General features: G+C 42.2%; 1 protein-coding gene across 2 annotated transcripts in view; it reads left to right on the top strand.

Annotated features, from left to right (window-relative positions):
• SMPX (small muscle protein X-linked) overlaps positions 1 to 19,418 on the top strand; it is a 41,513-nt gene extending 22,095 nt beyond the window's left edge. For both annotated transcript variants that reach the window (XM_018913616.3, XM_009089708.4), the window contains exon 5: positions 19,119 to 19,418. The gene's annotated coding sequence lies outside the window, so the exon portion shown is untranslated. The remainder of the gene's footprint in view (positions 1 to 19,118) is intronic.
• The last annotated feature ends 994 nt before the right edge of the window (positions 19,419 to 20,412 follow it).

Below are 20,412 nucleotides of genomic sequence, written 5' to 3'. Positions count from 1 at the left end.
GAGTGCCTTTTACTGAGGAAACATCAAAGAACAAAAAGCTTCCCCCAAAGCCAAACTGCTCCCGTTCTGAGGGAAGGATGATGACAATAATTGGATATTGCTGTTTCAAAGCTTTGAAACGGGCTGCCTTTGTGCAGAAGATGAAACCGACATGAAATGGAAGAAAATGCATATGCGAAGACTTGAAACCAAATATTTGAGCTAAAATAGGCAGAATACAGGGAAAAGAACACCTTCAGGTTTTCTGTGTTTACAAATCATGCTGCTCTTGAGTGCAGTATCCTTCCAAAACCAGTTAAAGATGGGATACAGTATGTCCTCTGCTAAAATTAATGAAGGATCTCAGACCTCCATTAAATACCTAATGAAGGATCCCAAACCTTTTAATTTTGAATTTCTCAATTTCCTTGGTTTTGTGGTTTTGTCTGAAAATATTTGAATTGATCTGTCTCTTCAGGCTTTGAAGAGAAGCATTTATTTTTGAAAAATATGTACTATTTCTCTCTTTTAGTTCTCAAGAAAAGAAGAGCTCTCTCTGTGAAGACGAGGCATACTTTCAGTTTTTCAGTCCATTTTGCTGAAAGTAAAGTGAGTCCAGATGGGTATATCACACATGTACCCTTTTTTTTTAGTTTAGGCCCTTCATTAAAAAAGTAACGAATAACATAGTAGATCATCTCTTTCTGCTTTTTATATGCTTCTAAATTTTTTATTCTGGAACAGAATCAATATGCTATCATATATGTGAATAATTACTCCGGGGCAAATTAATTCTGCAGCTAAGTGTTGTCTGTCTCCAGTTCCTACAGTTTAACACATTAGCAGACAACACCTGAGCCACTGCTGAGCTGGTGAATGCTTCAAAGTCTGTCACAAACCACATTTGTGTTCTGCCTTACATGTGTAGAGAACAAGAACCTGGCCAAACCTGTGTTAATCCTGGCCACAAAACACCACAGCTCACTTGACAAGCAGTCATGGGCCGTGTCCAAGTGTGAAGTTATCTCAGTTTGGTTGAAATTGAGAACACCTGTTTCCCTAAGGCAGGATGACAAGTGTGTGATCAGCTTCAATGCCTTGCTTTAATAGACGCCATAGAGGTGAGTGGGGGCTGGCTCCCAGAGAAGGTTGTGCTGACCTGCAGCTAAAAGCCTCATTTTTGAGCTAATGATTGACCATCCTTCAGCAAAGTCAAGTCCCTGGGGCTCCATCTCCAGTGAGATTTTTGGCATCTTAACTATTTTCATCAAGGCAAGCCCATGGTATGAAAATTGTGCAATGGCAGAAGAATACCTTCAGCCGATGGAGTCTCCCTTCCCATCCCTCAGCCATGTCTGGAATTTTATGAGCAGCACAGGGACCAGATCTGTGTTGGGCAGAATTATGCAGGCAGCTCCAGAGAGCCATCCAGGATAGCAGAAAAGCAGAAAGCACCTTGCACTGCTGTGTTCTGACCTGCCTCAGGGAGACCCTTCATCTCTGTGTCTCCCAGTGCTCTCTTTGCCATGGAGGTGATCCTCTGCAGGATCTACCAGAGGGAAGAGCTGCCTGAGCTCCAGCTCCTGTAAGCACTTACTGGCTCGCTGGCTCCATCACTAAAGTGGGGAGCTGCATGCCTCAGACCCTGAAAGCAGGCAGGCAGGTGTGGAGAGCAGCTGGCCCACATTATGGCACTGCCTTCTGCTTCAGTTGCTGTATCCCAAGGGATGGATGAAGACAGAATTGTCTTCCCCTGCCAGGGTGCTCTAGCGCTGCTCAGGGATAAGTCCTGGCTCCTCCCAACAGGAAATTGGCTGTAAAGAGACGGACAAGGTTACAGAGAGAGGAAAATGGAGGCAGAGATTCCTGTCTCACCCATAGTCCTCAGTGCCTCTGATCACACAGGTCCCTTCAGAAACTTTCTGCCCTGCAGAAACCCACACTTCTGCCATCTTGAGAAGATGATTTTGCATGTGCTGTTATGAACCCTTGAGACACTTCTGCAAGCAGCGTGGTGAAGCTTGTGTGGAAAGCTGTTTAGACATAGCTAACAGAAAAAACTGGAAAACAATAATATTTTTTCCCTGGAGCTTCAGCAAGGTTCTCAGTAAAGCCAGGAGACATTTCCCATCACCCTGAATAAACAGTGTGAACTGTCTCCTCCAGATATGCTCCAAATATTTTAAAAAGCCGGTAGAAAAATTTGCAAACATGCAAGAACAGGGATATTGCTGGTGGCCCCTCCCTTCTGCCTTGGCTCAGTGGTTATCACTCATACACAGCCAGGAAGCATGAATAAACCAGGTCAGGTCTTTCTTTGCCTCAAAAGGATTAAACCCCACAATTCTTCCTTCCCTGGAGACAGCAGGCTAGCTTGGCAGGGGGGCCCTTTCTAGACTTCAAGCTAAAGCTCACCTTCTGTGCAGAAATGAATTAATCTGTAGATAAGTCAGCCTGGTGCCAGCTTAGCACTGTGGAGCTCAACTGGCACTGAGGAAACTTGCTTCCATGTGCCTTAGCCTGTGGATTGGTGTGCACCATGTCTAAAGGCTAATTTGTGTAGCAACAGTCTCCTCAAGCTATGATTTGAAAGAAACCAGGGTGGCTGCTGCTGTGTTTTTGTGCAGCATGATGCAATTATGTAGCTGCTGAGGAGGACAGTCAGTCTCTGTGCAAAGCCACCAAGCTTCTGGGTGCTGCTCAGGTTTACACGTCTCCCTGGCACTCACCCTGGCAGGGTTATTTAAACTCAGGTCATTTTGGATGGGCATGAGCACAGTTTGAGGTTATGGTGTAGCTGGTTCATGGTTTTGAGGACCACAATTTTGGATTTAAGTACCTGCATCCCATTTGCACCTGAGGCATTCAGATTGCTGGGACTGTCCTCTAGTGATAAGGAGCTCAAGCCCAAGGTCACTCAGTGGGTACTGTGCTCATGAATCACTTAAGTGCATGTCAAAATCACACTCCAAATTTGAATCTTCAAATTGCATATTGCTCACTGCTGAGAGTGAATGGGGCTCTGTGTCTCTGCAGTCAGATCCAGCACCTGTGCTGGTACAGCTGTGTGAGTGCTCCAGCAGGAGCTGCTGCACACCTTCTGAGAGGAGCCTTTCTGCCGAGCTGAGCGGAAGAAATATTTTCCACAGGAACTGTAGATCATGGCCATGCAAATTCAATACCAAAATATAATTGGTCTCTGGTGTCTGTGTTTTAACAGCAGGTGATTCCTCTCAGCTTTTCCTTCTATTACTCTGTGGAAACATATTCTTTTCCTTTTCAATTTGTTTAGTCAAGAAACAATTTTCTATTTTGAAAACACAGTGCTGTGAGAAAGTTTAGTTCTCCCATATGTCTTCCAGTCAATCCTAATAACTCATTTCTAAATGCTCACCTGTCACAGATTGCAAATCAAGTATTAACATGACAGGCAACATGTTGTAACACTTTCATTTATGTTTTGAAGAAACCTGTCCGTTCCTTGGAAAAAGATGGGCTTACCTTTGAAACCCTAATAAATTACAAATCCTATACACAATATATATATATAATACATATATATCATAATATATAATAGATATATATATATATATATATATATATATACTATATATATTATACCACACCACACCTGGTTATATATATATATATATATGTACTGGTTACTGATATGAAAACACATGTTCTGTAGATTATGTATCAACTATTACGCTACTTATCCATAGACAAACTGCCCCACTACCTGCAGCAGCTTTGAAGAAGTGAGATAATGTGAAGAACTGAGCATATCCTGTACAGAGCAGATGTCAGAATGCAGTTTTCTGATGCAGTCAGTAACATGTCAAGTTAAATTAACAGCCTGTGTATGATGTCTTGGCTTGGTGCTTTTCCATCTCTGAGGCGATCCTCCGGGTTGGGTGCAAGACAGCTGTCAAAGCTCCCAAGCTGATTAAGAACTCTCACTTTTCCATGGCAAAGGAGCCATAAAACCTAGGATGAGACTTATATATGCAGAAGAGGCTGCAGAGAATGTGGGTTATACAAAAACTATGTTGGGTTTTGAGTTGGCAATCATTTTCTTACCAGCCTTTCCTTTTCTTCCCATTTGCTATATTTTTCAATATATTTTGCTTCATACAAAGTGCTAAGAATTTCTGGAGAAGTACTTGCAATGTGCACAGAGACCACTAAGTCTCTATTTCAATGCATTGAAAATAAAACCACAGCCAACTTCTGTCTCATTTGTGAGTATATTTGCTGGGATGTGACCATTGTCTCAGGCCCACTCTTTTTATTGCACGTGCCCAAGTTATGTTGAAAGAAAACAGGTGGATGATTAGTGCCACAATTAATCATAGCTCAGTCATGCTGTGATATTATCTGTAGGCATATCAGACATACACTATATTTATATGGAACAACACTCACTCACACATTATGAATTCTGTGAGAAGAAGCCATATGACCAGGAGAAAGTAGCATTTTTAGAAACTGTAACTAGCACAAAGAGTCAAATGTGGGTTATTTGCAGTACAGACTGGGTAAGGTGGCAGAAGAGGCAGAATTCATGTTGAATAAATTGGGTATTGGTGCTCAAATAGAAATAGCTGAGATTTCTTTTGTCTTTCTTGGAGAGGAGTCTCTTCTCAGTGTCTTCAATATCACAGAGTTTGCTGCTAATGCATTGAGAGCAAAGAAATCAGACTGAGAGAGCTTAGGGATAGGGATTGCTTCAGGTTTGGCAGCACGTGGCTGGCCCCAGCCCCACGCTGCCCGTCCCTGTTCCTGCAGTGCAGCTGGACTGAGGAGCCACCTGGCTCCACACCAGCCTCACAGTCGAGAAGAAGTAACTTCCCCTGCCTTCAGAGCCCAGCAGGGACCACTAAATGTCACTTCAGCTGACTGGGATCTCTGGGCACATCTTCTCTTTCTGTAGCAGAGCAGCACACAGCACTGGGTGTTACTCTCACAGAGCTTCAACCTGTCCAAGTGCCCCTGCAAAGTCCTGAAAGAGCCAAAATTACAGCAGAGCTGTGTTCCTTTCCTGAGGCTTCCAAACAAACAGATCCTGGCCAGGCCCTCACTAGTGTTCACCTCTAGGAAGTGGATTCTCATTGTAACTTTAATTGCAGTTTAGTTTTAAAGTGGGGAGCATATCAGGCAGCAGCAGGGGAGCATCTGCAGGATGATTCCTCCTCCCCAGGGTAGCAGGTCAAGGGGCAGCAGCCCTCTGTTCAAAAAGGGTCTGTAGAGGTTACATTGCTGCATTTTTTCCCTTTAACTGCAATGGCAGAAGCAGGTAGGTTGTGCTGCTGCCTTTCTGTGTTTCCCTGGCTACCACAGGAAAGTGGCTGTTTTACTTTCCCCAGCCTCTTCTCAGTAGTAATGTAAAGGAACAGTGTGTCCTTCAGCTGCTTCAGCAATCTGAAGTGCTAAGAATGCAAAAGACTCTTTTCTGACAGTCTTTTGTCTTCTGGTCCTTCTGGGTTTGCCATTAATAAAGACTATATTTTCCCAAGCACTAATTTTCAAATGAATTGTGGTTTTGTCAACTCTACTGATATAATGATTTAGTACAGAACATTGCCTAAAGGGTTAACGGTGAATCTAGTTTATTTACACTCTTGATTGTTGGTAGGATGTGGTTTGGGAATTTTTTTGTTTGTTTGTTTGGTGGGGAAAAAATGGGGAAATAACTGTTACAGTGAGATAAATCCCAGTCAAAACATGTTGGTAAATACTGCATCGTGGCAGTAACTCTTCAGGGAAACTAGAGGGCAAGCTTCTAAAGTACTTAGAGCTCTGTAGAGCTGCAATTAGGTATCTCCTCAGCTTCTCAAAGAAAAGCTAAGTGCCTCACTCCTAGGGGCTTGCATGTTTAATCAGCTAAATGCTTTCAAAATACTGCCCTGGGAGGGCTCAGGAAGCCTGCTGCATAAAAATAATAGTCATTGCTGTGTGTCAGCAGTCAAGCAGCTCCTGTTGTAAGTCTGCTGATTATTACACCCAATATAACTGTCTTTTGCTTATCTCTCCATTTGTCTCAAATTTTTGTGCCATGAATTGTGTCCTATTGTATAACAGAAATCACTGTGAGCCAAATAGGGTTTTATTATTATTGTTATCACTATTGTTGTATGTGTGAGTACTGCTTAGCATCTACATGGGGCTTGGCTTCTAAGCCATTCAAAAAAAAAATATTTTCATTTCCTATTTCAGTCTTTGCGTCTGGGGGAGAGTGAGTATACAGCTCATTTTTAGAGCTTGTAGTCGTCAAAATGAATCTTGAAGGACAGCATTAAAGTGTTTGGTATCACACACCTGGATGAAGGTGCAGTTCAATGCAGCAGGAGGATGAGGCAGAGGCTGTGGAACCAGTTTGGGAATGCCAAGTTCATGTTATACTGCAGATTTAGGTCCTGCCCTCAGCTGAACCACAAGGGAGCAGGAATAGCTGGGGTTAAACCACACTATTTACAGTTTAAAAAATTAGGATATTTATCCTTTGATTTGAGAAGCTATGTCCAGCAGCTTCTGAATGTTAGGACTGTTGAGCAGGGATTAGGGGTTTTGAGTCTGTCAGACCTGAAATTGCTGACCCTTGGAAGCTTCCAAAGTCAAAGAGCAGCACCAGCCTCCTGGGCAGCTGCTGGGATAAAAACCTGGCCAGATCAGTCATGCTCAGTGCTCCATGTTGTATCAGGAGAATTGCTGAAAGCAAAATGTTTCCATAAAAAGTTATATTTTCAAATCACAAAACTATCCCAGTGGAGAAATGTTCCATCAGAAAAATGTTGGACCATTTTGACTCTTGGCATACTCTAAGGTACAAAAACTCATTGCATTTTAAATAAATTTCAGCAGCCTCAGCCCATGCCAACTCTCAAGCAACAAATCAAGCAAACTCGGCTTTTTCTCCAGTAATTATCCAACCTGATAATTCCCTTGTCATTTCACCCTTTTGCTTCACTGAAGGAAGAAAGGGTGTGTTTGCAGCACACCAAGCTCCTGTTTGCTTCTATTTTCATTGCCCTGCAACTTGAAATTCATAAAAAGTCATGATCTAAATATATATATAATTTTAATCCCAAAGTAAGCATACACAAACAACCCCAAAAATCAATTACCTTCAGGATACACATGATTAGACTTTGTTTTATAAAACGTTTTTCTTAAACATAGTCGTTTCTAAAATCAACATAAAATGTGCCTATTTTTCAGGCACATTCATAAGTCAACAGTCTGCCTTGCCAAAGTTTGAGCACATGGCTTTTGAAAGTCTAACCAGTCAACACCCAGTACTTAGACCTCTCTTCTCAACCATTAAAGTTGTATGAAAATGGAAAGTATTTGCAATAAAAAATGATTGGCAGAGCTAGGATCCTGGACAATGTGTGAACTCTTATGGTTAATGAAATAAAAATCTTTGGACAATATCAAAGTCCCATAGGAAGTGAAAAATCAGGCAGTATGGAAGCTAAGGGTGAGTGTTTATGTGTTTGTCATTGCATGGGAATTAACATATGGTACAGTCTGCCTTATATTGTGTTGCCTGAATTTTATGATTCATAACAATTTTCTTCATACCATCTCATACCTACAAAATTATGCATGGTTGCAAAACAAGCACAGCAATGCTGAATCATCTTTTCTACATATCAGTAAGTCTCTGAAGTAGCCGACCTTGCTTTAAGAAGGGAAAAGAAAACTTGATATTGATATTTTAATATTTGTGTATTAGTAATCACTATTAGGCTTCATGGTCAATCTTGACTGATTAACTGCTTATGTGAGCCATTTATCAAGTCAATATTATTTTAATATGTGCTTTTTATCATTAAGTTCCTCAATATTTCATGAAAAAGAAAAAGCCACAAAAGTCAGCTGTCAACAAAGACCAATGGCACCTTAGAAATGCCATTAGTGAGGGACTCCATAGGAATCAGCAGCATGCCAAATATTTCACTTTCCACAGTCTTTGTCCCTGCAGCTCCACCATCTCTGGCAAAAAAATAACATTCTTAACCTTTTGCTTACCATTTTTTAATTTAAGAAATACAAACCATATTTAAACCCTTCTCTGTATGTGAAAACCATGCAGACACAAAGCAGCACTGCTTAGCACTGGGCGTGTGTCTCTGGAGAAAATGCCAGCTTATCAGGAGTTTGAAGTAGCAGCCAGCATGACAATAGCAAAAGACATGAGCATTCAGGTGTGAAATAATAGAACCTTTCCAGCAGCAGCATTTTGCTGTGTGATAGGTTGCATTTGGATTTGTGAGAATGTTTCATACATAATTTCGGGTAAAGCTTTAATATTTGATTGGTGACCCAGCACAAATGAAGTGCCAGTGTAAAAGAAGTCCAAGGCCAGTGCCTTCCTCCAGAATCTCTTTTGTGAAAATCATTGTTCATAATTTAATTATGTAACACAGTTGTGCCTTGTAGAGCTCATAAGGCATGAGGTAGCCCACCCCTGCTTTTATTGCACTCTTGAGGGACTACAATAAGAGTGCCAAAAGGATTCACATGGAAGAGCCTTTACCCTCCCATTAAAATGTCAGTAAAAATAACATCATCTTTCTCCAAATTTCAGCCTCCCCAAATCGAATATTTTTCCAGCAAAACATAAATGGGTGGCCTGAATTTTCCCACAAAAGTGCAGAATATCTGGGGATTTTCCATTTCCTGAGAATGAATCCAAAGCTTTAAACTAAATCAGGCTCTTTTCTCAAGAAGCTTTGATTTGTTCGATTTCCAGCTCTCTGTCCACCCCAACATTTCTAAGTGCTTGCAACAGCTGCTGTTCAGCAGCTCCAACGCTGGGTGCTGGGGGTCTGGTGCAGACACAGGCATCAAGATCATGATGAAGCTTTGCACTCCAGGCTGCTGGGAGGTTTGCAAGGCTGGGAGGTTCCTCACCAAGGGTGCCCTTGTGTGCCAGGCACGGCTGTGGCTGCTGGGTCTGAGCTGAGCCTGGCCCGGGCTCTGCTGGGCGAGGCTCCCGCGGCACTGGGGGAGCAGGGCTGCCATGAGAGGGACAGCCAGGGCTGGGGAGCTGCAGAATGGCTCTGGGCAGGGCTGGGGAGCTGCAGAATGGCTCTGGGCAGGGCTGGGGGCTGCAGAATGGCTCTGGGCCGGGCTGGGGAGCTGCAGAATGGCTCTGGGCAGGGCTGGGGAGCTGCAGAATGGCTCTGGGCAGGGCTGGGGAGCTGCAGAATGGCTTTGGGCAGGGCTGGGGAGCTGCAGAATGGCTTTGGACAGGGCTGGGGAGCTGCAGAATGGCTCTGGGCAGGGCTGGGGAGCTGCAGAATGGCTTTGGACAGGGCTGGGGAGCTGCAGAATGGCTTGGGACAGGGCTGGGGAGCTGCAGAATGGCTTGGGCAGGGCTGGGGAGCTGCAGAATGGCTTTGGACAGGGCTGGGGAGCTGCAGAATGGCTTTGGACAGGGCTGGGGAGCTGCAGAATGGCATTCTGGACAGGGCTGGGGAGCTGCAGAATGGCTCTGGGCAGGGCTGGGGAGCTGCAGAATGGCTCTGGGCAGGGCTGGGGAGCTGCAGAATGGCTCTGGGCAGGGTTGGGGGGCTGCAGAATGGCTCTGGGCCGGGCTGGGGAGCTGCAGAATGGCTCTGGGCAGGGCTGGAGAGCTGCAGAATGGCTCTGGGCAGGGCTGGGGAGCTGCAGAATGGCTTTGGGCAGGGCTGGGGAGCTGCAGAATGGCTCTGGGCAGGGCTGGGGAGCTGCAGAATGGCTCAGGGCAGGGCTGTGGAGCTGCAGAATGGCTTTGGGCAGGGCTGGGGAGCTGCAGAATGCCTCAGGGCAGGGCTGGGGAGCTGCAGAATGGCTTTGGTCCCCTGATTGTGCTGTCCTATGTGGGAAGCGAGAGGGTTTGGCTTTCTGGAGCTGTAGTGCTTCTGGAGGGTTCCCTCACCATCCAGCCCGAAGGCTGGGGCCCCACACTCACAAGTCACTTCTGAAGCAAGGCAGTGTGAGGAACAGCTACTCACTTTTCATAATTTTAGAAAGGTTTATTAAACCTTATCAAACATACAACAGAAGACTGAATAGAGAAAAGGTTACAGCGCAGGGAGCAAAGGATTTTCCCCACCATGAGCTCTCCCTCCCTCCCAATGCAGGTTTTTCCTTTTTTAACCCTTTAACCCCTCCCAAAGTTCTGTCCATTAACCCCTTCTTTGCTGTCCAGTGGTGCAGATCACTTCCTCAGATCCTGGTTGGAGGTCAGATGTCACCACAGTGACAAGCCAACCCTCCCAGATGTCCCAACCCCGGCAGTCCCTTGATAACAACACAAGGGGGTAAAACATAACTATAACTCTAGAAAACTTTTCTTAACCTATATACACAATATCTGTCTGATATACATGATTGTGAGAGTCAATCATGGCATTACTCATCTATCACAGCAGGAATCCCGTGGTTTCACAATCTAACCGTGTTTGATCTGGTTGCAGTCCAGGGCCAGTAAATGTGGTCCTGCCCTGCACTCCGGCTGCAGACACCTCTGAGGTATTTCCCCACATCCTCTCTGGGGTGGGCTGCCAAGTGCTGGCTGCAGGGAGCCTCTGCAGCAAGAGCACTCAACACCATGCACATTTTCTCCTAGCTGGAAGCTTTGTTTTCAGAGACACTCCCCGGCTGAGAAACCCCAGCCAGGCAATTACCTCTCAGAGAGTGCATTTCATACTGCACCACCACTCTCAGTGCAAGAAAGATGTCCCATTGTTTTGAATGTCAAAGCTTTTCTTTGATTTCTTGTTTTAATATTTTTATTGTTTATTTTGGTTTTTTGTTTGTTTGATTGTTTTTCTGTACCGAATATTTTACCAATTATTATTTTATTTGTATTAATACTTCATCTGGTCCCTTCTGTATTGATCTTTGCCTTGTAGACATCACAATTACCAGTCTGTAATGGCTCCTAGCAACCTCTTTTCTTTTTCATGCTACTCCACCACCCAGGTGCATTGCTACTGGCTATTTTCCACCCTGTGCCTGCAAGCAGCTGCGTGGTTTTGGTTATCACTGGAGAAATCAGTAGGATTTGTTGCACCTCAAAGGAGGTAATAAACACTTTGCAGGATCAGCCATTAGGCTTTGGCTTCCTTACTGATGAATTTGTTACAAGGATAATTACTGAAGTTTCACTGTCTGCTGTTATGGGGAATGAAAATGAAATGCAATTAAGCTGTCCAAGAAATCCCTCTCTAATCTCACTGACATAAACTTTTTGCTACTTGAACTCTCAAAGTCATTTGGCTTTATTATCAGACTGTTTGGGTGTCCCTGCTAACATGGCCAGGATGACACCTGACAACAGTGACCAAGCTGTTGAGTCATGCCTACGCTGGAAATCAAATGCTCTTTAACGCAGAGATGGAGTAGGTGAATGAGAAGCACTTAATATAAACTCAGAGAACAATTTTCCCTATATTGATAAATAATTGCAAAGAGTAATCATTATGGGCACACACCTGCATGGACTTGGCAGAGCTTACTGAAGTGCTAGAAAGGAAAAGCTTTTTTTTTTTCTTTTTCTTCTTCAGACACTAATTTAAAAGTTAGAAAGTGCTGCAGCACAGTTCTCATTAACAGAGCCACTGCAGCTCCTTATCAACAACTTTAATCACAGCATATGCTATATGCTGCCTAATCTTTGCTAGCCATTATGAATCACAAATTACCTCATAAAGTCCCAAAGCAACTGAAGATGGGTCTGCAGAACCTTTTTATTAGGGTGACCCTTAAAGTTATGAGAATTTGTAGTAAAAATGTTAATGAAAAGCAGAAAACTGAATTAAAACTTGAATTTAAGGTGAGGTAAGCATCTGTTACAGCCATTGTGCTTCAAACCTGTACAGTATGGAGAGAAAATGTAAAGGATAGCTCCAGAAAAAGTCATTGCAGAAGTGGTAATAATACCAATAACAGAGAGTATATTAGAATTTATATAGGGTTTTCTTTGTAGTGGCATTTTAAAGTGCTCAGCATAATCAGTCCTTTAAAATTCAGTCTCAAAATTTTTTAATTACTCAGATATGATAAACTTCAAGATATGTTTTACCAGCTTTAAGAAACTGTTGGTTTTTTTACTTTTCTAGAAAATGTATTTGTATCAGCATTTGCAGTGAATCCCTTAGCTTAAAAAAACCCCCCATGCTCATTAAGGTTCTACTTCATGTAAATGCTTCATGTAAATGAGGACTGGCAGCCCAGCATAATGCTTTCTGATCTCAGCCAAGAAATGCCCAAAAAAAGTAAAATTATAATGGGTAAGGCTAAAGAGATGTGGAAGTTCAGGACACATTTCCATGCTCTAGAGGTTGTAGCGTTTGCAGCCCACTACAAATCCCAAAACTTTTGAATTACTACTAGTGAAGAGGTAGGGATATTTGTTTCTATTTCTCTGATATGAAAATGCTGATATCTGAGGGGATTTTTTCCACTTTTGAAACTGTTACTTATTGCAAGGTCTTAAGCCACATACCTGTGGATCATTTGCATCTGAGTTCTACTTACAAAAAAAAAGGCAATATAATAAATGAGAGGTATCTTGTCTTTATGGACATTAGGTCTTTTGGAGAACAAATATTTAGAATTCAAGTTGATCTGAAAGACTCTGACATTTGCCATTTCAGAACCACTGAGTGAAATTGTGTCTCTTTTGCAAGTTCCTTTGGTGCCAAAGCTTTGTGTCAGTGCAGGTAACAAGAAATTTTGATAACAGCATAACACAAGGAATGTTTCCACCTGACTTTTCCTGTGTTAAATAAAAGGGTCTATTGTGTCTGGCTAGACCTGCTGTTACACAGCACTTGGCTGCAGCTCCTTTGTGTGTGCACTACCCAGCTGCAAACAGAGAAAGGGTCAAAACTGTCCTTCACTCCCCATGTCACTCTGAACTGAGATCTAAATTAGAGAAATGCATGTCAAAAGGAGCCTATGGCTTTCAATAATTTCTTCATAGTGAAGATAACAATGTTTGTTATTTAAAAGATTATTTTTGTGTTTTGGTAGAAAATATTTTTTTGCCTAGTGTTCTTTATCTGACAAATTGAAAGGATAAAATATTCTGACCTTTCTCTTTTTGTTTTGAAACCCTTTATGTATGTGTATGTGCAACCTACATTTCAATTTCTAGCTGCTTTCTTACATATTTTTATTGACTGTAGGTAAAGGGCAAAAAACAAGGAGTTAAAAATATTTTTTTTAAATGGCATAAATGTTTATCTTTCCAGTATTTCACAGGGACAGAGTCCAGAAAATATGAATGAGAGAAAATATATTTTAAAAGACATATGATATATGCTCAGCTATAAGAGAGTTGCTCTCATTATCCTGACAGAAATATAACAAATGTGTTGAAATAATTTGTAAAAAAAAAAAAATGCAGGAAATTAAAATAGTTTAATTTAAAGTAGGATCTTTAACTTAGTCAACCAGATATCATTGGAAAGGAGTCAAGGGATGAACTCCCTCCCCTTTGCAACTTAAAACATCTCTCTGGCATCCCATCACAGAATTAATATGTTAACCTGGAGCACATTTGACTTCCTACTGCTTCCTCTGGCATCTGTGTGGACAGTGATCTTGATATGACATAAATATTAAAGTAGTTGCATGGGAGAAGCTGATTGCAGCAAGTGCTGCCCATCAGAGGGAAGTGAGGGGAGAGGAATTAAAGCAGATCCCCTGGCACTCCAGGTTACTGTCTCCAAAAGGTCAAGGCTTTTACACATGTGTAGGAGAATGAGAGTCTAAGGAGATAGTCTGGCTTTATTTCATCCTGACAATTCACTGGAGCAATGAAAAGAGACATGTCCCTGGATTTACCTTTTGCCCAGGTTTTTCCTTCTGTAGAGCAGTGTGTTTGTAATTCTAGGCTAATTCTGCTCCAGACCTCACCGACGTTCATGACCTCTGTCCCCTTCTTACCTTACTGTAACTGATACCCTTTTCATTCCCAGTGTGCTATCTGCTGGGAATGGCCAGATGTCTTTTCAATGACATAATGGGAAAAAAACTCTTTCCTAGGTCTCCTAATTCCATAAGAAGTCATTACCTTCATTTCCCACTTGCACTTTTGGACGGGCATTTTTTAACCATTTTTACCAATTTTTCCAAATGCTGCAGAATTTTCCCCAAGCAGCCATACCTGTTGTCTATGTGCAATTCACCTGGTATGTAATAAACACTCTGTAGTTTGGACTCTTTAGGGTGTGGATGACTGAAATCATGATCCACAGCCTGGCTAAACAGCATTGTGAAGACAAGGGCCAGTTCTCCAACTGTGGACTCTGTCTGCTCTCAAACAGAGCTCTCCTTGCTGCCTCTTTTTGAGGGTTGCATTTATGGCTGAGGTAGTGGTGAGTAAGAGATCTATAAATGGGTTCTGGTGAGGAGTAAACATCATGTGGTCGTTCACTTTGGAAGCTTGTTGAGTGGGAGGCATTTACTGAACCTTGGTGCACTTGCTATAATCTCTGATCTTCTTCGAAGTGCTAATGTCTGTTTTATCCTGTGTAAAGTTATTCCTTATAAAAGGGGATGCCTTAACAGAATTTTGGGGTTAAATATATAGGGCTGGGAACTATTAAAATAAAAAAAATAATAATTATTCAGTGCTCAAGTGATTCATGCTTGGTCTTTCATTATATAATATTAGTACCAAATGTGGTTATTTTATTGCATATATGGAGATACAGCCAAAATCTGGATGGATTTCATATTTCTTGTTCTTTCAGCTAGCATGCTCTCTGAGAACAGAAAACACTGACAACTGGAACTACTAGTGTTCTTTTAAGAATAAATATTTTGTGTGCTTGCTGTTAACTACTTGGGTGTTTTCAGAGAATAAAAGGGAGATACAGCATTAAAAACTGTCATTTTGAAAAAGGAAAAAAAAAAGTGAGATTTTTGCAATTAATTTCTTTATTTGCATTTATTTTTGAAGCTGCATCTATGTTGAACACAGATACATTAAATAATTTTTTATATACAAATAGCTACTGCTTTTTTCTGTTGTCAGAAACCTCAGGGATTCAGTCTTTTTTATTCCAGAAAACAACACTGGCATCCAACTGACTGCAATCATAGCCTTGCACATTCTCAGTCAGGGAATGGAGAAGGTCTTGAGGGCTGAAAACTCCTCTAATTCCATGATTCAAAGTGTTCCTGAGCATGTACTTATGTCCACCCTTAATCAGGACAACATTTAAGCTTTTATTCTCAAGTATATTCTTTTTTTAAATGGCTGAGGGTTGTTCGGTGCGAGGTTGATTGGAGCAGCGAGGGAGTCTGGTGATAACCTGCAGCAGCTGAAAGAATCACCAGAGAACATAACTGTGAGCATTACTAATGTACCAGAAGCAACCTATTTTTGAGTTTACAGGCTCCCATGGATCTCTGGAGGAGTTTGTGCTCTAAAAATAACGTGCCTTTGGGAGCTGGGACAGGGAGAATTGCAGCTGGCCAGTGGGAGGTCTGAGTGGATTAGAGCATCACAGGGAGATAATAGAGAGTCCACTGCCTGCAAAGGGAGCTTAGGTAGTAATTAAAAGCAACCAGAGAGCAGAGAGTATACCTGAGAGAAAGATGATACAGTTTTCAGGTGTTAAAATAGCACCACCTGCAAGCTGCATGCTTTAGACAAAATTTTAGAAAAGGGGGCTCGATTTTCCTCAGCAGCTGAACCCCATGGAAATCATCATGGCAATTTGGGTTTTGCTTCTTTTGGGTGGCAAGAGCAGGGTTCCTGGAGGCTATAGGTTTTGGGTTTTATTGCTCCTCCTGCTAACTGGCTACTCTTGTAGGCTCATGGTCTCCTAGAAGGCTGGGTTTCCTTTGGCTGGAGCTGCTGTGTCCCAGTTGGACTGGAAGAGCTGGACACAGCAGGTTTTTTGGTGGTCCATTGTCTAGTGAGAGACCTGTGTCATGGAAGGAGGGAAGCAGAGAGGTGCTTGCTTGGCTGGATGGGATACAATGCCAGTTTGGACCTTTCAGCCCTGAGGTCATGAAGGTATTAAGGGATATTGATTTCAATGGGAGCTGAAAGTCAAAGGTCTGGGAACTATGAGGAAACAAAGAAAGGACAAAAAAGTATTTTAAAAAATGGAGCATGTGACCAAAAGTAATCCCATCAACCAGATTACTTGTTTTATTAGCAACACAGTAATATAGTTTATAACACATTGCTGTTTTAGTTTGTAAACTCACTGATAGCTCCACAGCCAGGCAGGGGCAAGAGGGACCTTGCACATGGCCCATGAATCCACCTTGGCCCTCCTGAGTAGAGGACAGCCTCCCCTGGGACAAGCAAAGCCTCTGCCTGACTTACAGACTGCCTGACCCCCAAGACCATCTCCAGTCCAATGTCCTGCTCAGGTCATTGCTCAGGGCCATGTCCAGTCAGCGTTTGGGTATCTTCAAGAATGAAGTCTCCACAACCTTCCTGGGCAACCTGGACTAGTGTTTTACCACCCTGATGGTAAAAGTTTTATTTCCTATCTAGATGAAATTCCCTGTATTTTGATTTGTGCCTGTTGTCTCTCCTGTTACCCTACAGAGGAAAGTCTGTCTCCATCCTTTTTGTACCCAAAGGCTTTGTACCACCTTCTTTGTATTACCACCATCCTTGGGGGCTTGATGTGCCCAGCACAGGGTGGCTGTCATCAGGAACTCAGAGATAAAACTACTTAAGGAAGATAAGCAGGTATCTCCCATGCAAGGCAGATGTATCCTCCAGGGTGACACCTGCAGAAAACACAGCCTGAAATCTAAAATGCTGAATCTGCTAGAAAGGTACAAAGAAAATATCATGTAACCCTAAAACCCAGAATGCAAAATTACAGCTGTCCATCATGTGCCACAATCTGCCCACGAGGCTGTCCCTGTCACTGGCCCCTTTCAGCAGGAGGGTCAGAAAACACTTGTGGTGCTGAGGACTGCACTGTGCTCAGATTTGCCTGCTGTGCCCTGCACACGCTTTCTCCTGATCCCAGGCTTGAGCCCTTGAGTTCAGTCATAGCCAGCAATGTTTTATTCACATACCACTTTAAAACAGCCACCCTGTGATACTCAGGAACAGGCACAGAAGGGTTTGAAAGAGGAAGGAGGATAATCCTGAATGCTGAAGCACATGGAGAGTGTGTGTAGGCAGGAGGTAATTATATAGGACAGGATTACTTGTGAGTGTGTATCCCAGGGAGCCATCAAAGACAGCTCTAAAGCTGGATTTTGTTTTTGAGAGCAGAAAGAGAAATACCTTAAGTTACCTGACTGGAAGGAGATTTCAGTGAAACAGAAGAGTGCATTGCCTTACTGAGCCCAGCTCTGAGATGGCCACGTTGTTGGATTGATGGCCACAGAGTGTTGGTAGCCCTGCATGTGGTGTTATGGCCACTTCACTGTGGGCAATGACTCACTCTCTTTCAAGACAAGTTAATTAACATTTGATTTCTTTATTTAAAAGTTGCCATCACTTTCAAGCAGTCAGTGTAAGCCATGCAGGGTTTCTCTTAACAGCACCTCTCTTCTCCAGGGAAGAGTTTTTCTGAAAGCAAAGCAATCCCAGCCTTTTGAATGTCCCTCCACTGTTTGCTCAAATGTGCACAGCCTGCATGTGCTCAGGAGCTCAGCAGAAACTCCCTTCATGTAACACATCATGAATATAGAAGGCTGTCATTTTTTTATTCTGTCCTGTGATTTTTCTCTGTTTTCTAAGTGTTTATTAAAGGTTCATGAGTTCAATAAAATTTACCAAAGGTAGGCATATTCATCCACCTCAAATACTTATATCTAAGCTGATTAAACATATATGCTGAGAAAGTTAGTGTCTTCACCTTTTGAGAGTTAATTGCAAAACCTGTTTTCAGGTTTTCAGTATTGAGCTGTCTAGAACCACTGATATCAACAAAAACCATGGTATTTTTTAACTTCAAAGAGAGCAGAAATAGGCCCTATGCATGGGCAAATTAGCTGTGCCTATGCAGGAAAGAATCTGTAGATGGGTTAGAGGAAATTGCTCATCACTCCCCAGACAGAAGCTAAGTACCCCCTCAACCTTGCTTTAGATAAATAAATAAATAAGTGGGATTTTTGAAAAGAACACAGAAGATACTTTGCTACTATTTCTAGAATACTGCCCTTAGTGCTGGTCAGTCATGAGCATTAGAGCAGAAATAGGGAGAAGAGGAGATGTGACAAAAGTAGTTACAGGAAGATAAACACTACCAAAAGAGGAGAGGCTGAAAATCCCCCAGGACTATTCAGTTTGGGTGGAGTCTCACCAGTGAAGACTCTAATGGGCAGAACAGAAAAGGCAAGAGAAGAGGACAACCAAAGCAGTGGAAAAAAAATAAAAATGCACAGACATATATATTCATGTATCAGTAAGTAGTATTTAATGGTAAAAATAAATACAATTTGGATTTTTATGAACTGATGCATCCCTACTCCCTGCAGCACAGCCATCCTGCTGAGCCTCATGGCAGGATTTGCCTCCTGTGCCTGCTGGAGCAATGGCAGGGCTTTCCTGGGGCCGAGTCCCACCCAGGCTCTGAGCAGGGCTGGGGACGGGATGGGATGGGATGGGATGGGATGGGATGGGATGGGATGGGATGGGATGGGATGGGATGGGATGGGATGGGATGGATGGGATGGGATGGGATGGGATGGATGGGATGGGATGGGATGGGATGGGATGGGATGGGATGGGATGGGATGGGATGGGATGGGATGGGATGGGATGGGATGGGATGGGATGGGGTGGAATGGGATGGGATGGGATGGGGTGGGATGGGATGGGGTGGGATGGGATGGGCAGTGGTGTGGGGCAGAGCCCCAGCACCCTGTACCAAGGGCAAAACTCAAGGCCTTAGAAGCCTGAAGTCTTGACAGAATCATGAAGTTTCATCAGACAGAGATCTGGAGAGTAGGTGGGAAAAGCTAGTGGATCACAAAGATTTGTATTCCCTAAGCTTGGCTGTAAACAAGTGCTGTCAGAGAAGGAAAAATTGCAAGTGTAGGAAGTGTCCTCCCCCTCACAGCTTTTCTTCATGATCTGAAAATACCTGTGAGTGCACTGATAATGATTAATTTCTGGTCTTGTATTTGTTGCACAGGTCTGACGAGTGAAACTGAATGGATTCCAATGAATGGAGAAAATTTCAAATATTTTATATATTTGTATGAAGACTATGAACTTCCCAACTCTTCAATACCCCATGAGAAGCATCTTCTTTGTACATTTATATCAATGCTTTCTTGTTGTCCATTTTGTTTAACATAGGAAAGTAGTGCTGAAATAAATCAGAACAAAGCAACTAGCAATGAATATGTGTATGTACAGGAATGGTTTTGACCTGGAAATGGGTAATTTTAGTGTAATTTGAAGTTTGAGCAAAAATAGAAAAAACTTAAAATAATTACATCATTATTTTAAATTAATTTGGTTTCTATCTTTTTGAAAAATGTCAGTGTGTACAAAAGAGTTTTTAAATTAATTCACAAAGTGCAGAATAAATGAGGGCTAGAACATCTTATGTTCTGCTGTGAGTTCCTAGTTATAGAAGAGGAATCATGTATCATGTGTAATAAAGGAAATTAAAATATTAAAAGCAATGGTCTTTCTAGTGAGTTGAGCTAAATTCTTCCTTTGTTGTAGAGACAAAGTATTTCTTTTCCTCCAGAATCTAAAATGAACTGCTGTTCTGATCCTTATGCCTCACCTTTATACAATGAATATACAAGATGTGAGGTAGCTGACAGAAAACCTGCAACCTTTATTCAAATAAAGAGTCATCCAGCCTTGATGGAACATGTTCATGAATACAGCTTGAAGGATCATTATCTTCAAAAGCTCAAATCAAAAGGGAACACTGGAATATGGATGCTGGGCTGAAGTAATGTATGATCACAGCACCTCTTACATGGAGTGATTAATCCTTGATGCTTGCATTATATGGACTGTACATAAAGGAACACTGATGCATATTCCATTTTTGGAAATGAGATCTTATTGTAAGAGGAATTTAATACACTATGTCTCTGTGGTCTCTTTTATGTTACTTAAAGGGATATGAGGAGCTGGTTTTAATAATATTCTTCTAATGTTGATTGAAACTATACTATATTCTCTGAAACTCTCTGCCTGGCTCTTGTTTATTCAAAGAAAATAAAGATAATTATTCTGGTTAGAAAACAGATTTCAAGTTGAATATTACTTACAATGACATCCATCTAATTCTTATTTGCTCCATCAGATAATACCAGAGCTAACTGAAATGATTTTTGAATTTTAAGTTTCCATATATTTGCATTACTTTGTACAGGAAATTAGAAAGGAGCTGTACTCTCTGCAGCTCAATTAAAATGACATTATTGTACTTTTTGCTTTGAATATGCAATATCAACATT

The sequence above is a fragment of the Serinus canaria genome, chromosome 1 (genome assembly GCF_022539315.1).
Source record: "Serinus canaria isolate serCan28SL12 chromosome 1, serCan2020, whole genome shotgun sequence".
Taxonomy (NCBI): domain Eukaryota; kingdom Metazoa; phylum Chordata; class Aves; order Passeriformes; family Fringillidae; genus Serinus; species Serinus canaria.
This window is presented reverse-complemented; position numbering and strand designations above follow the sequence as displayed.